The 18,484-nt window shown below is 36.8% G+C and overlaps 1 long non-coding RNA gene across 1 annotated transcript in view; it reads right to left on the bottom strand.

Annotated features, from left to right (window-relative positions):
• The window catches only part of LOC135155673 (uncharacterized), a 30,811-nt gene extending 12,881 nt beyond the window's left edge, over window positions 1-17,930 (bottom strand). Inside the window, exons 1-2 of the long non-coding RNA XR_010294848.1 lie at window positions 17,636-17,930; window positions 8,512-8,581 (exon numbers count right to left, since the gene is read on the bottom strand). This is a non-coding gene — a long non-coding RNA (uncharacterized LOC135155673). The remainder of the gene's footprint in view (window positions 1-8,511; window positions 8,582-17,635) is intronic.
• Between the last annotated feature and the right edge of the window lie 554 nt (window positions 17,931-18,484).

An 18,484-nucleotide genomic window follows, 5' to 3' on the forward strand; every position in this document is an offset into this window, starting at 1 on the left:
AAATAACCTTGCTCAACCACTGATCAATTTCAAGGTTTTCATGGTAGTATTATTTTACTTTTTACTATACAGAAATAGACATGGTCTAAAGGGTCGTGAACGATTAATCTGACTACAGACATGTTCGAAACCTTACCATGGTATCTAGTTCAACAATTCAAATGTTCATGACCATAACTCATTGATAAACGTCCATGAAACTCCAAAACACACTCACGATTACGGATGGATGCGATCATGACTTAAAGGTGGAAGTTCCCGGGATTCATGAGGGCGCTTTTTGACAGAGCTTTCCTCGCCGCCATCTTCATTATGAAGATCATCGACGTAATTTGCATGCAGCTGTCAATCATCAGCCAACTGCGCAGCACATAGACACAAGAACAGTACACTGGGCTGCTTTTGTCTACATTGGTGCTGGTAAAACATCTGCTGACATCACGTCACACAGCACAATTAGGAGGCAGAACAAACCTGCCAAATTTTCGAACAGCAGCCGAAGCGTACGCGATCTGAGAATCGTCAGCTTTTGGGCATTCAGAAAATGGCATCTGCGTAAGCGTCGTATAACGTTGGTGACAATGGGCAGCACACACCGTCCGCTGCGCGTACGTATTCCCCACAACGCCCTCTTGACTCCCCGGAACGTGCACCTTAAATACATTATTGGCACCCCTGTCGGCATTTCGCTAGTCACACCAACGAAACCTACTTCAAACCGACCGATCATATGTCATTGGAAATAGTATAGGTTGGTTCAATCTGAGGTTGGTTGCGTTGATGTGGCTGTTCGATTACCTAAGCATTGTTTTTTTCAGTGGATTGTTTTTAACTTGCAATGGTCCTAAGAGCATTATGAGAGTGAATTTATACGAGGCTTTCATACTCCCGAGAGAAAACTCAATACAATTTAAAGAGTTCGTGTAATTGATATTCAGGACAGAAATATTTTGTAGGATAACAGAATCGAGCTATTTTTCACGGATAATCGTTGAGAGCTTATGTAACAATGCCGCTAGGATTTCATGTTAATAAAAAACTGAGGAGACAGAATGAAATTCAAAACCAAGGTATTTATGTATGATTTAAACAAGTATCTGAAGAAAAAAAAACAATTACTGAAGCGAGAGTCGTGATTACAATTTTCTCTGAGAAATAAGAATTGGCATTAAATAGACGGACTTGTAGGAGACATTGTAGGAGTTTGGCTATTTTTGGAAATGGAGAGAAAATAAAATAGCACTGATAATTGAAACTCCTGTAGACATTGAAGTATTCTAATGGGGTTATGCAAGAAACTTGCGATCAATCGCAAGTCTATTTTTGATCCCTATATAACTCAATCATAAGTTATGAAATTGATTGCAAATTTGAGATTGATTTCTAATCTGCTTCTTGAAACAAGCAGTGTAATCTGATTTGCTACAGTTAAAATTGATCTATCAGTAACATTGCAACATAATATTTGCAATTGATTGCAAATATTTTCTTGCAACACCTCCTTAGTCTTCCGATTTGTTTTTATTTGAGGTTTTAGTGATGTGTGTTAATATAAATTCGACACAGTAAGGCGACCGTATCAGTGGTTCCCACTATCACTATCGTAATAAAATAACGGGGATCAACGATCAAGTCTACCGTGATTACATCATTTCAAAACATCAAAAGATTAGATCCCATTACACACTGTAAAAACTGCGGTGTTAAAACTGACACCAGTTGGTGTTAATAGAGGACCACACTGTGAGGTGTTAAAATTACACCCTAGAGATTTAAAATAACACCAAAGCGTGTAAATGTAACAACCAAAGGTGTTGTAATGACACCTATAGGTGTAAAACTAACACCATCAATTCAACACCGGTGTAAAATAACTGGTGTGGTCCTCTATGTACACCGGTTAACACCACAGTTTTTGCTGTGCACAATATGCGTTCTTACATCATGCATGTTGTTGTTTATAAAGCGCTCATTAAGGTAATAATCGGTTGCATATTTAATTCAACCTGATTATCTGACGGATTTCTAAATTGAAAACGCCTATAGTATTTTTGCTTTCATAATTCGGAACACCTTGGATAGTTTATTCACATTTCCAAATATTATCATGTTAAAGTGACCTTCCATTGACAAATCATAGGGAAATCAAGGCTAATCTCAGAACAGAGAAGGAATTCGAGCCTTTCACTCGGCTGCATGCCTGGGGTGTTATATGTAATAGTCGCCGGCATGTCTGGGAGGTCGACTATATAATAATAGGATAGCAATAGTTAGTAGACTAACCAACCAGAAGTAAACTGCGTGTTTTCACTTTGAAACATGTAACTTCACAGAGGTTATTTATTTTTGTTTAGCAATCAAGAGACCTGCTAGGAGTCTAGGAATTGGGATTGTTGGAAACTAGAACTGAGACGACGCGACCCGAAGTAACGATCGCGAGTTCGGTCAAATTTGTGCTGTCCGAACTTTTATCACATTTTATCGCATTAGTCCGACCGGCTCTGAAAACGGACGGATTATCATGCAAGTCAATAATTTTCTTAAATTTCGTATTGATTCAATATCCCCATCATTTGTCAATGGTAGGGCGCTTTAACTCGCACTATATTTCTTTCCATTGAAATTCACAATGTGTTACTTAAAATTGAATTTGTAATGATATCACAAATTGAATCTATTATCAATTAGAAAATGAACGTGGAAACTGTTCATATCTACTGAAGATGGAAACCCTATGTAGAATGAATAAATAGTTAAATGGATGGATGAATAAATACCAGAGTAGATTTATGTACTGATATATAAATACAGGAATGTCCGAGTTATGAATGGATAAATAAGTGAATGATGCAGGAACAAATATTAGATTAGATAGTACTAGTAGAGCCAAAACAGATTTATCAAATAAATACTTATCAATTATTATTTTATATTATTTCATGTTATGTCAACAAACTATAAAGAAGGATTAAACAAATAAAATGAATAAACACAACCATGCTCTAATAAATGCTTGGTCATAGCCACGGAGCCCGCCGAAATCTGGACGTTTGAATCAGTCAATTTGGTCGTTGTGGATCCCATCATATCTTGATTTAATCCTCACTCCCGATATTAATGATCTCGAGTAATACACCACATATCATCTATGCAAGGTTTACCTTGATACTATAATATGCTTGGCTGCGTCCACTTTGGTCTAAGTTCGACTGACCATGAAGAGAGTGGAATCTCCATCAAAATGACGGTTTGGTCAAGAAGCGTGTGGGTCAAGGGGGTACATGTAGTCGAGAACGAGCTGGTATACTGGTATTTATGAAGAGCCAGTTATTAAAGGATATATTAATGATTAACCAAATAATGACGATTTTAGCTATTCGCATGAATTCTAAGACAATCCATCCATTAAGCTGATGAATTACAAAATTCAAGAGACGTTACATCAACCAATAAAACCAATGTCGCTTTGGAACGATAGGAAGCGAAGATTGACAGATTGATTATATAACTCGAATAGCAATGCGATTTAACAGTGTCGAATTACATGGGTAGAATAATACTACAAAATCAGATTTAAAATATCAGTTAAATAGCATTTTCAAGTAAGTGATATTGATGTGCGTACGTGCCGGTGCAATTATGGGTGAGGTGATGACGTCACAATACTACCATCTTTGGAATGTGTGAAGTCCAAAACACTTTTTCTTAACCATGTTAACGTGCATGAAACAAAATGTTATTCTAAATGATTAAAAAGTAAAGTTAATGAGAGAAATTGAAGAACTGTACGTACTTAAGCGAAAGGGAGATATCTCATCATCAATTTACATCCCTATGAGCAAAGCAAATCTTTGAGGCAGCCGCTGTAGGCACTACTTTGCCATTTAGCATGTGTATCGATCAAACTTGGAGGCGAAAAAACGTGACTTATTATCCTTCCATTTTGGACATGTCGGAAAAATAATCTTATCACTATTCGTATTCGTTCTTACAAAAATATTTTTGGTGTATAATTTCTTTGAATGACCCACAATATCGGACTTGTAAATGTTTATGAATGTAAATGTTTAAGCTACCCCAGTTCAAACGTTCACCTGCCAGCAAGGCCGGGTAGTAAGAGAAGAGCTCAATATTGATGATCATAAAGATTACAGGATGGCCGAAAACCACACGTTTGTGGATAGTTAAGTGAAGATTGCATTTCCATGAATCTGGAACATGAGAATTTATGGACATATTGGAAAATATTTTATCGATTTCTGCTCAAATAAACTTGGATTTCATTTCGGTTAAGTAATCGATAGGGGTGCAGCTTGCGGAATCGGTATCGTTTGCTTTGATTAGGTCAACGGAAGTCGGCTGAGGAAAGAAATTTAGAATTACTTTGTAGTTCGTTGTTGAGTCTCTCTCTTCATGATAGTGTGATTGCCACGCGCTGCCTGACTACATTTTATTCATAAAAGTTCTATTTCGCAGTAGTTCTACAGCACTTAAAAAATAGCATTTACTCTTGAATTCTTATCATCGACACATTGGTTTATTTGCAATTGGTCTGTCAATTCGTCCAATTAACAACTTGACTACTGTCATTTGGTCTACCATCAGTTCGTCCACTGTCCACAGGGTCTACTTGCCATTTTGCCCACCCGACATTTCGTCTAATAACCAGTTGGTCCAATAGCCATTTAGTCCATATACTATTTGGTCTAATTAGACTCAGTGTTAATGAATGAAAAAGTGGGTATTAGACAAACTGGTTATGAGACGAAATGGTCATAGACGTTATGGTGATTAGACGAAGTGATAATTGCACCAAATGAATATTGAACAAAATGGCTGTTATAAAAAAATGCTGATGAACGGAATGGCATTAGACTAAATGGAAGTAGACCATGAGATGAATGGACGAGTCGGCAATAGACGAATTGGCAATTTACCCACTGAACCGCTTAAATTAACACAGGTATTAACACATATGAGAACACACATCTTTTATTAAAACAAACGCAAATGTTCTTTGAACTTTTGCGGTTTTAAAAAAGTTCAAGAAAATAGCGGTAACATTAAATGGCGAAATACATACGCATAGAAAATAGCAAAAAAATTAGAGGAAGAAGAAATGAGAATAAAAAGTAAGCATGAATGAGAAGAGATATCGTAATACATGTAATATGAGAACGAGCAAGGAGAAATAGAAATGTGAGAATGGAGAATGATGGAAGGCGACAAAACAGGAACACCTTTCAAAAATAACTCCAGGAAATAGCAATCATCAAAATATGAATCTCAGGTGCTATATGAAGCATCTTTTTCGCAAATAACACAGATAGTAATCATCGATAGATCGTGTTCATCGCTGTATACAGTTACATTTTCAGAGTAATTACTTGCGCGACCTATCAACTGTTCATTAAAATCGCCACAAGGCTCATGCACAAGCATAAAACCGCCATAGCATGAATATGGCATGCATGTGTATAAGGGTTAATGTACTTCTGGTGATAAAGCACGTTTCACACTTTGATTCTTAGTGAATATTAGAATTTGAAGTTCGAATATCTAGTATCCTAGCACTCAGTGATGTTTCTATTATTCTTCAAAAAGTGCCTTTGTGTTTCTAAAATACTTAAATCAAATTAATAGATCCTGCTTGCCATTTACAGGATAAAGAAAAAAATCGTTACTCCTACTTACTCCTACATCATTTGTGCTTGTTTTATTTGTAATTTTCACATTCCTTTGTTTCTCTGTATATCTATCCCTCTGTCTCTCTCTCCCGGTTTCTTCTTTCCCTCCTTTCTAGAATCTACTTCCTTATTTTATTTCATTCATTTCATGATTCTATCTGTCACTTATTTTATTGATATCACTAAATTTGCTCATCGGACAAAAAGCATACGCGACCTCCACAAAAGTATAACAACAAAGATGGAGATCATAAGTTAATTCTATCATATTTTTTTACATGAAGCCATCCACTACAAAATTGTCAAATTACAACGAATAAGACTTCAGTATTTTTAAGACGTCAATGATTAAAAGATGCAAATTTTAACAGAATTATTAACAAATGATATATAGCTATAGCTGCAGTTTACATGGTAAAATTGTAACGCGGGATTGATATTCTGTAAAAGATATCAAGTGAAGATTGCCCAAAGAGATATTTCCCTGCCCGGTCTATCTGTTGTCTTTTCAGGGGATAAGTTACTGTGTTAATGGATGGTTAAATGAAAGGTGCGATGGTAAAGACTGAACCAGTTCACGCTGTAACGTTACTCTGATGAATAGAATGACTATATACCTCAGGGATGGATACTGATCGAGAGGTGTGTCTACAAAGAAGCGTGGGTTGCAAGAAAATGATCAACATTGGCCGACTAAACAGGTGAATCTTTTGAGGGGAGGGGGGGGGGAGCTTCTCCTTGTTTTCCAGTGAAAACTTAAAAGGCTAACAGTCGAAGGACCCTTCTTATTCATGAACATGATGGATTTTCTGCAACAATCAGCCGGGTGCCTCCGGGCCCTGAGTACAGACCCCCAAAAGAGTTTGATTTATCTTGGGAATAACAAATTTCATATACACAACCGATAAATCTATGTTCACTGATTTTTCCCCCTTTTTTTCAACCTCTTCTATTTTCGTACTTTCATAACTTGGAAATCACGGGGGTGCTGCCATTCATGACCCTGTAGGACTATCACGAATTCGAGTTTTGATTGCTCAGAAATCAAGAGCACGTATGCATGGCATCTCGTTTATTCCAATGTCTTGTGTTGTCTAGTATCAAGATCTAAAACCATAAAACAAAGCAAACACGGCAAAGTTCAGGACAGGGAGGGTGGCATGCACATTCACATAATATATCCTAAGATAAAATAAGACTTGGATTCACAATGGTAATGACAGCTTCATAGCTTGCGCTATGAAAATTCTAAATAAGAATCGTGGAGAGATAAATGGAAATCCTTGGACAAGGCTACGCGGGATGAGGCGGTTCCTCGGGAATACATCTTATCCCCATTTAGTTCATGTTGCGACAAGAAACGCCCGAGTAAGCTAATGGAATGATCCATCAAGATTTAAGCAGACGGTGTCCAGAGCGTCTGCGTGCATGATCAGACTGATAAAGCGATAAGGGAAAGTGATTGGTGAAGAGAACAGTGGAAACCATGGTAACGATGATGCAGTTGATCAGAGTTATATACTTGATTTAAAAAAAAGTTAGCGACAAAGTTGACTATAAACCATACGTGATGTATACCATACGGCGACGAAAAGGGCCATGACTTGGCTGAAATAATGGCGTGAGAACGAATTAAGGTGTCAATGATGGTGGCGAGGATAATGATATTAACGACGATGAAATTAGTGATTATATCGGATAAATAATATTATATAAATACATAACAAAACAGGTACAGAATTTCTATAGCAATCGTATTTAACATATTTCACATTACGACAACGACGTGATAATGATGGAAAGGACAAAGGACTTGAGATAGTGATAATGGTGGTGATTGTTATAATAAACTATAAGGGTGATTTATTACACCAATGCGGACATGAAGAATGGGGACTATTATGATATTTGATAACCTCAATTTTTTTTATCAGAAATATGCAATGTCATATAAAAAAAAAATCTAGACTAAAAGCCATATACGATTCAGACGTTGGATTTAAATCAATGCGAATCACTATCTATGGTAGATGTGGAAGCAATACTAACAAGAAAAATAGTGATTATGATTACTATAATGGCAAGTATGAAAATAAAATCCTGAAAATCTATTTCTCCACGTTAATGATGATCATAAAAATAATATTCTGGTTTAAAAGTAGCAGAAGTAATAATCGTTATCTACGGAAGATGTTGACGTATCGAAGTAACTGACATGGTCGACCCTCGTTAATCTGATAGACAGTTTTGTGAGATTTTCTCTGATTACCTTTCCTCCGTATGTTTTACACCAAGTAATTTTGCTTTAATGTGTGATCGACGACAATGATCAGACACGGTGACGATACTTGATATGGTGAGGATATTTGATATGGTTAAAAACTGACAATATTTGATATGGCGACGATATTTGACATGGTGAAAAACTGACAATATTTGATGCGGTGACGGTATTTGCTATGGTTACGATATTTGACATGGTGAAAATTGACAATGTTTGATATGGTGATGATTATGGTTACGAATTACCATTGGGGCTGTTCTTTAGGGGATGATACAGAGGTTACTGTCTCGTTGGATTTTTCAAGCAGTGAAAACAAGGGATGAAAGCGAAAATAAGCAAATAGACGAGTTTCATAATGACAGGTCCGGATCATGTTAATTATGACACTGATGTTTTTAATAAAGAATGACGTAACGTTACGCTTGTGTAGCCCCTCCTTTGCTGCCGCCCCGATGATATCACATGTTCCAAACAAATGTAATTACAGAGGATTACAAATACAGACTAAAGCAAGGCGTTTCTTTCTTAAATAGTACTCACAGATTTCAGGTATCAACCGTTGTCATCTCCAACGAAGAAACTGACCCTAGGAAATCAATTCTCAGCAGTTCTGAAATTGGAAAAAGAGAGAGAACACATCCTCAGGAAGTTAGTCTCGAAGGTCACTCGGAATGGGCCGTGTCATTGTGATTACATAAGGGTAAGGCGGACAAGGTCTGAAACCTCTGCACTGCAAAAACTCCGGTGTTTATTTAACACCAGCCCGGAATCTATATGTCCACACCAGAGAAGGATTGAAACAACACCAGTTTGGAATCAAACCGATGCTGTTTTGATACTAATTGGTGTTATATAATCACCTATCTGGTGTTAGACTCATACCAAAATCGGTGTTGTTTAAAACTTCTCTGGTGTGGACATATAGATTCCGGGCTGGTGTTAAATAACACCGGAGTATTTGCAGTGTGGGAAGTGTTTCATGAATGGACAAGTCGGACGTTTTATCCGACAATTCTTCTTCTTTCCGACAGCCAAACAAAATCAAGGAAAGTTGTCAGATCTGACAACTTGTCAGACAAAAACAAATGTTAATGAAATGATCCCTAGAATTTCTCATTAACATGACAGAAATATGTACTTAAAATTATAATATGGAGCTTAGGTCGTAAAATATAAAAAGGTAACAGAGAAAAGCCTTGCTGGAAGCTATTGTTATATCCGTTGAAGTAGACCTTCCTATTAATATGAATACATTTGAACTCTTATCTGACTGAATGATTGTTTCTTGTTTCACGTCCCTGAATATAAGCTGTCATTATCATGTCGCGACAACCCAGAAATATGTTCACGTGATAAACAGTAATGACGCATAGGAATCCCATCATTATTATATTGAAGATGCTTGCGACGTTAGTAGTAAGATTAACAGGAATACCAATGAGAAAAATCAGATGCGAAAAAAGCCAACACTTTAAAAGTAAAAAAAAAACGATGCCACGATAATAAGAGGTTCAAATAACCTGTATTAGGGAGATGTTCATTCAACGAGTACCACTTCATTTATACTACTATTTTAATACTATATGCAATTCTCATATTCATGTTATTATTGTTATCAAAAATATTCATCATGATCATCTCCTCCTCATCCTAATCATTATCTCCATTGTCATGATTGATATCACCATTAAATTCCGATAGAAAATAAATGCAAATTATCAATAGGCGACTATTTTGAAGTAAATATTCTGAAGACATTATTTGCGCCTTTATTTCAATATGGAGGACACACCATCTAGGCTTCTACGCTCCAGTGACTCCGGTCTTCCTAAAGCTCCAAAATGTAAAACAATGTGGGGGGCATTCATCTCTGCGGGTCCCTCGCTATGGAATTCCCTCCCACGGGAGATTCGGGATAGCAAGAGTGTCGAAACATTCAAGATTAAGCTAAAAACTTACCCATTTAACTCATTTTATCAATCATTTTTTGTTACTTGTAATTTTGTTTGCCCCCCTTCATTTGTGCTCCTTGCATTTATTATTATTATTGTTATTATCATGTTAAGGATCTCATTATTGTTTCTACAAGAGATGAACGCTTCTTAAAACGACTCTGATGAGACTATTCTCTGGTTGCTAGAAATCTGATCATCGATTGCTCATGATGCGTGGAGAGATCACATAAAGGGTAATCGTCATAATAAATCATGTTGACATTAACACAGAATCGGACAGAACACTAAGAACATTTATTTGTGAAGAAAAGAGGTTACTCATAAACAGAACAATTACTAAATTATGTTGAATGAATACATTTAATTCAACTCCAGCTAATGAAGTGAGCAAGAAAAAATATATACAAAACGACAAAAAAAAATTGATAGTCTCTCGAGAATTAAGTTTTATCACAAGCTATTGACAAACAAAATGCATTTTCATAAAAAACAAATATATATCTGGACATGATAGTCATGGTAGATATAAGCTTATAGGCAGAACTGCTATCCTGGCAACTTGGGATGTGTAAAAGTCACGAAACACGAAGATCATGAATATAGAAGTGTACGAAAAAGACGCACAACTACATATACCGGTATTTAAATACAAACATTCCTCATACCATATGCTTTCCATTTTATTACCGGTAAATCGTAAAGACCAAACTTCTTTATCATGTTTATATAAAATAATAATCAAATGTACTTTTTTTCATTTTGCTCATACACGTATATATACACCTGATATGCACCTGAATCTCTTATAAATATAACATCGTGTACAGGAAATGAAAGTGTGCAAGACTATCAGAAAATATTCAGTAGAGGCATGGTTAAGTAGGATGTAAATAAATTCCCTAAGAACAAGCCCTGGGAATTACCAACTTTCCAAAAAAGTAGGAAGCATTTAAAGATAATAATATACAAAGATATCTGGATACGATATGCAGATAGAAGCCTGGGACATACCCATCAAGGCGCTTCTTCGCTACATCTTAAATCCTACTATATCTTAAGATGATATACAGTAAAACGTCTATAACCAGCGTAAGTTAATCCAAGTGCTGTGTGCACCTGGAACTGCATGAATATTGACATTTACCAACACGTCTTCTACAATCTAAAACTAGACTTCCTTAAGTTAACAGGGAAATAGTTGGCCAAAAGTTAATTTAGAATGTATATCGGTCGTTTGCAATCAGGGAAACTATAGAAGTTATGTATGATCACATTTTCATTGAATCCTTGCATATATGAGCCAGTATTAGCTAAATATGTCTATTAAACATTATTGTTTTCATTAGAGTTTAGAATTAAAAATCGAAATACATGCTGGCAGTCATTATCAGTCGTCAGAACTGCGGTGATCGTTTTGCCGAGTTGACAAAGTCGACAAAATTAACCAACTATACCCACTCTTTTATAATGTTTGTTTTCAAAATACGTGTTAAATATTCATCGATGAAACGATAATACATGTTTTTATAATTTTTGGGTTAAAAACTCAGAATGTTTATTTCGCCAACTAACCATACCCAACAGATTGTATCGTGGATGGCATTGGTGTCCCTTATATATGTTGTAATATTTCTTATTCACTTCCGAACTACATGATTAACACAAAATTAGAGTTAAAAACGTATAATTCTATTTTGAAGTAGTACAACTCTAAATTCCAATAGAATGTATTAATAAAAATAATGTATTCCCTCCACGTATATACCCCGAGCAAGTAGACATACAATGCTCTCAAAAATTGTTTATGAGCACCGTTTTATTCATCATACCTTGCAGTAGTGATATATAGATATCTTTTTGACACAGCGAGGTCTTAGATTACATGTTTACAAAAATATAAGTTATTTTGTTAACAACACGCATAAATAAAGCGACATTGAGTGCGTGCAAGACATCATGTAGCAAAACTTGCACATTTTGTTCAATAACGAGCATTCATCTCTGAAATATTGAAAAATTATCTCAGAACCCCCCCCCCCCCCCCCGCCCAATCGGATGTATATTATACACTGTTGGTCATAAAGGTGGAATAAAATATTTTTGCATAAAAATCGACAGTTTTGTTGGTATTTGAAAGGCTACGCGTAGACAAAATGGTAATTGAGTGATTACATAATGTTTCCCCATTACACAGGTGACATTATGACATGAGAAATTTGGATTACGTAATAAATTATTTTATTGTAGACTATAAAAGCCTATGCATATGATATTCTGTCCCTTTCCCTGATTTAGCACTGTGTATAAGAAGGTTGCATTTTTTCGAGTTCCTTGTACCGTTTGAATTAAAAATCGGTAGAGACGTTCCCTGGACTATGCCTGGTCCAACGGCAACAGCAACACGCGAGAGAGTGGTAGCACTGCGACAGGGGTGCTACAAGCAGACTGATATCGCAGAAGTCCTAGGGATATCACAGAGTGCAGTCTCTAAGATCCTGATACGTCAACGTGAGACGGGGAATGTGTCGCCACGGAAATCTCCAGGACGTCCCAGATTGACCATAAGAAGAGATGATCGCCAACTGTTGAATTTCAGCCGCAGAAACCGGAAATTGCCAAGAGCCGTCTTCGTCGCTTGTGGAGGAGATATCATGGGATCAACGTTTCCCGGTCAACTGTTAATCGCAGATTGCTCCAACATGGTTACCGAGCACGACGGTTGACCAAATGTCCACGCCTGTCTGTTCGCCACAGAGTAGCTCGTCTTCTTTGGGCTAGGGAGCACAGAAGGCTTCATCCAGGACATTGGCAACATGTGGTCTTCACGGACGAGAGCCGGTTCATCCTTGACCAAAAGGATGGGAGACAACGAGTTCGTCGATTAGCCGGGGAAAACCTTCGCGATGAATGTATCCACGAGACGACTCAAGGCGGAGGCGGCTCAGTGATGATATGGGCCGGCATCCATTATGGAGGGAAAACGCCACTGGTGGTTCCGGACGGAAACGTCAACGCCGCCGCCTACAGGGATATCTTGGAGTTCCACTGTCTTTCATATGCAAGACGAGTGTATGGGCACAATTTCCGACTGCAGGATGACAACGCTAGACCGCACAGGGCCGCTGCAGTAAGGGAATTCCTGGAGGCAGAGGGCGTCGTACAGTTGCCATGGCCAGCTTGTTCGCCGGAAATGAACCCCATAGAGCATGCATGGGAAGCCCTAGGCCGAGCCATCAACGATAGAGAGGTCATTCCTCAAAATCTGCAGGAGTTGGCAGATGCTCTGAGGGAAGAATGGGACGCTATGCCTGTTGACGTCATCAACAAGCTAGTGGACGGCATGCCACGACGTCTGCATGCGCTGGTTCGTGCCAGGGGTGGACATACCCGATACTAGTGACTGAGTAAGAACAATGACTCAAGTTTGATGCAAATTTGTCCATGAAATCACAAAAAGAAGTCATCTGGAAAACTTAGAGAGATTGAAAATAAATATCTCATAATCCTTTAATTTACTGTAAATTGTCGTCATTGTTGTTCTTTGCTCATGACATCCATCGCTTAGGACATAAACTTGTAAAATATCACTGTCAAACGTGTGTAAAAGGCAGAATAATAAAGTAAAGTGGTTATCATGCACCATAAATGCCATATTAAAATCATGTTGTAATAATTACGCTGTGAAAATTTGGTGAAAAAAAAAATTCCACCTTTATGACCAACAGTGTATAATACATTTATTCCAATGGATGACAAGGATGAGGGAATAGAATCATATTAACGGAATGGTGGACATAATCACCATAAAGGAATGTGGATTTATTAGATCATTTTTTATTCTAAAGAATAAATCCGTCTCGTCAATGCCCCTTAGTCAGTGAAAGATTGTTAAAGAGTCAAATAATTAAATCTACCGAGTACTAAGTACAGGCTTTATAACTAAGACCACGTATTCCAAGTGTCAATGACATCGAAACTCCCAAAGCATGACTTTGGAGACTTTCCCTAAATGTCACTGATTTTGAAGTACTTTTGTAGTACAACCCAAACTCCTTCCCACTTATCTCTCTGGCACTTATACATGTACTGTAGTTTATTTACAATGCATGTTACTTGCTTCTAGATGTTTCAGTCGTAATTGATCGTTATTTCTCTTTGTATGTTTTGTGCTTTATGCCATTTTATATTAATAATATTCATTGCATATTAAATTTTCAGTTTTAAAACTTATTCATTATTTTACTCACTTTAAGTTTAAGTGATTGTTCTTTATTTCATTAATACTCATTGTCTTTTAAATTGTCTTTCGATCTTAATCTTGGTTTTTGTTTGTTTCAATTCTTTTAATGTGATAGCATTGAGGAGTTATGTAATTTTGTTTGTGTATTGTATTTTTCTTTGTAGGAATTCATTTATTCTGTCAATCGTTCAATGTCTAACGGGCTCTTTTGGAAAGCAGGCCTCTGGACACTGAAAGGACTACCCTGTTATTAAATAAAACTGAATGAATAAAATAAATCATGATTTTAAATTACGTCCTTCAAATATTTCACTCAGCCCCCCCCCCCCCCCGCCTTTAGCAAGGTTTTAAAGTGCCTACCCAGAATTTAACGACCTTTTAACATTCATCTTGCCCTTTCCAAGTGATAGTCAAAACCATTGATCTAACCTTTCCTGACAACTACCTGTGCTAACCTAATCGTTTGGGCGGAAGGAAAAACAGTATCAGTATTTCTTTAACCTATCCAGATCCACAATGCAGTATGAACCAAGAGGTGTTTACATCTTCTATGTCGGTATAAAATCGGACGAAAGCTAACCGTTTTTTATGAAAAGTAAGACCAATGACTACCAAATGATTTTGTTTTATAAACGTCCTTAACATGCTAAAGAAAAGATACAAGCATGATTTACCCAATATTGGAATAAGAGGGATATTAGCATGATCTTATTACACGTTTGGAATAGAAATTGTTTCACATATAACGATGGATGAACGCGCAACATTACAGTTATTACGGCGTTTTAACCAAATATTAGGCAAAGCCGGCCCGTTCCCCCCCCCCCTTGAGAGGCAATATTAAATTGTGTAATGTAAAAACGTCGTTAAACAGAAGTGTGCCCCCCCCCTTTAGAAAGTGAAGATATTTTTTCTTTTTCTTTTTGCTTGTCAATTTTTTTAGAGGACGAAATGTCTTTATTTTTCAGTTGAAAGACTTTTGTTTGTTTTTTGTTTTGTTTTTGTATTTTGTTTGTCATATTTTCCCCGGGAAAATGTGCCCCCCCCCCGCCCCTTGGAAAATCGGGGATTCGCCTCTGAGTATGATGGTCATACTGTTTTAGTGGTTTACTACATCAACAATCACTTACCAGTATAAACAGTGATATAAACACATAACAGACTCGTAGATCACGAGTATTTTGCAGCAGATCGAAAAAGGAGTTGTCTATTGGAGAAAAAAACTCACTGTATCAGCCTTGGTAAACTGAAACCATTCTATCCTCCCACCTCGTTGCAGTGAAATGTGAAGGATATTTCCTTTCAAGTAACATTGGTTCATGATATACGGCTTGATAAAATAAAGATATTCGATTGCTTTTTAACTTGCCATTGATACTCACCCTATTAAATTAGTCAGACATTCGAGAGCGATGTCGAGTGCAGTTGAAAGATAAATTTTTCTTTCCATGCCTTCCGATATTTACAATCTCAGAGGTGTGTATTATCATATTCAAAATACAAATGCCCCAAAACTGCCTTTGTCTCAAAAATTTTCTTAATAAGCATGAATTTCTTTGAAATGAAATTGATACCAATGATTATTATCAAACATAGTGTTTTCTCAAACATCAGTCAGATTTCGTACAATCATTATTCCTCCCTCACGTAATTCCAACCCCAAACTAAGTAAGTGAAGATGTAATAATTATGCATGGATCCTCCGTCAAAGGCATTTTGTTTGCTTCAATCTTCGGATAGTAACATGAGTGGGGAGAGAAAGTCTATAGATGCCTGGCGAAAACTTAATTTGTTCATAGACCCCCCCCCCCCCCCATTTTCATTCACGAAGCATTTCATGCGCGGTATAGCCGGTCACGTGACGACGAGTTGAGACGCCGCGTCGATCACGTTTTATCACACATTCGCTCAGAACGGGTGGATTTAGAAAGCCTTCTCTTTAAAAAGAAGCGGAGTTTTAAGAAAATGGGGAATATATACCAATGTGAATTTGAAGTGGGAATTTATGTACTTTGGAGTGACTTCAATTATTACTCGTCGACAATTATAGCCACAGCAGAATATCTTCAAACCTCAATATTCGAAATTCTTGTTACGTTAACTTTAGTGCTGATATAAATTTAAAACAAAAAATATCCCTTAAACTATTAAAAGAGCACATTACAATTCATTTTGGGAGATAAACGGTGAGCATAATTATGACTACCTCCATGCTTAAACATACTTGCACAAATTGTAGCCCAGACAGGACTACTCATCGGAAAGATGATCTGGGAGGAAGAACAAGGCTCGAGGTATTGGCTTATATAAATAAGATTTGAAGAGCTAAGCCTGCATTTCAGAGGTCCACTACAGATAGAATGCAGGGGCCCCGGAACGGTTTTCAAAGTGGGGGGGGGGGGGGGCTGACCATGCAAAACATCACAATCATCATGATGATATGGTCATTTTTTGTACACGTTTTTTTTGTGGGGGGGGGGGGGGCTGAAGTCCCCACCAAGCACCCACCCCCTCTTCCGTGGTCCCTGGAATGAGTATAGGATCTCGTCAAAGTCAATAAGTTCTATTGTTCCAATAAAATATTTTGTTTCAACTGACAAGAAACTGTTCAGGAAAAACAAATATCATAATAAGTTCCCTCATTAAGGTATGTAATTTGAGTAGACTGTTTTCAGAAAGCGTGCATGCCCGCAAATGTAGCACAATATTGTTACTTCCATTTGAAAAGCAGATAAAACAGCCGCAAGTAATTATGCCTCGGGATCAATGGAATCATCAATCAAGAGAAATATACATAAAGCTATGTCTTCAAATGAAAAGAAAAGGGAAAAGTCCTATATATTTCTCAAACGGTGTTGGAAGTTGCATATTAAAGTTTGCATTTGATTACAAAATTTGTTGTACATGTATATAAGAAGAAGAACAATAAGACAAACAAAGCAAATAATATTACAAAAATATTCCTGTACATGTAACTTTCTCGTCATGATTTTCATCAAATATAACTTGTGGAATGCGCAGATATTTAGTGGCGAAATTTTATGACCGTTTTCTTTGAAGTCTTGAAATCAAATTGTTCACTTTATACGGGTATAACTGCGTGACGCCTCGTGACCAAAATCATTAATTTATGGTTAGATTTTTTTTCTTTTTTCTTTTGTATGTTATGATCTCCTCAAAAAGAAAAAAAATGAAAACGTTGAACTTAAAAAAGGAAAAAATTTGAATTTTTTCTATGATGACCTACATGTACTAAAGCAAAAAAATGATTTGCATTTGAAAATGATCCCAAATGAAATAAAAAAAAAATGTATAAAAGATCGTGCATTATGTGATATAAATAACAACACTTACGACATTCAATATTTACTTGAAAGAATCTAGTGGGATAGGCAATACTTTTCTATGGATATAATGAGTTACTTCAGTCACTTCTCTTACATTTTCCAATCACGATCGCAAAACTCACCTCGTCATATCATTGCAGGCGCTTGGTAAAACCAATTTGACACGTTATATCAAACAGTCTTCAATAAGTACAGTTTCACTATGAACCAAACATACAATGTTCCCAGCAATACTTAAATCACAAAATAGACATCACATAAAGCAGAAGTTATCATCTTTTGAAAAAGACATAAGAACCACCAACAAACATGATTAATCCACATGCATTCGCCGTCCTATCAACATTAGAAGGTTCACAATGCCACAGACACCAAAATAATGTACCTAATACTCCTTGACAAGAAGCAATAAAAACTAGTCGATCGGAGAAAAACAAGCTTCTCTTCCGTGTAAAGATTCAACGTAATTATGACCAAAGAACTTCTCTTAAATTGAGCATACCAAGTCTCTTGCAGGGTCGCTTTAAATGGTCGTAATTGCTAAGAATCTTCTATTACCAGGGCACTTAAGACGTGCAAACAAGAGAAGGGACGGTGTGTTAACATTGTAATGATGGCGTAATTCGAAATGTCTCTATTGACTTTCGTGTTTCTATTCCGGCATGTTCACACTAACCAGGCAACATTGTAATAGATGAAGGACCACGATTATAACATAAAATTTATATTTTGAGGGGAAAGGAAGGATGGGGCACACGATTTTGCAACGCTGATCTGGGATATGGAAAATAATAATAAAAACTCCTTATTCATAAAAGTAAGACCCAGACTGATGCGATTTGTCAATGCCATATTCCCTCGATTTTTTTCTTTTATTATTATGCATTTTTAATAACAAATTCAAACAGAATATCATGCCATCTTCGGGGTTGAATGCAAGTTTGCCAGCAGTATTCAATATCGATGCTATA

This window comes from Lytechinus pictus, chromosome 10 (genome assembly GCF_037042905.1).
Source record: "Lytechinus pictus isolate F3 Inbred chromosome 10, Lp3.0, whole genome shotgun sequence".
NCBI classification, from domain to species: domain Eukaryota; kingdom Metazoa; phylum Echinodermata; class Echinoidea; order Temnopleuroida; family Toxopneustidae; genus Lytechinus; species Lytechinus pictus.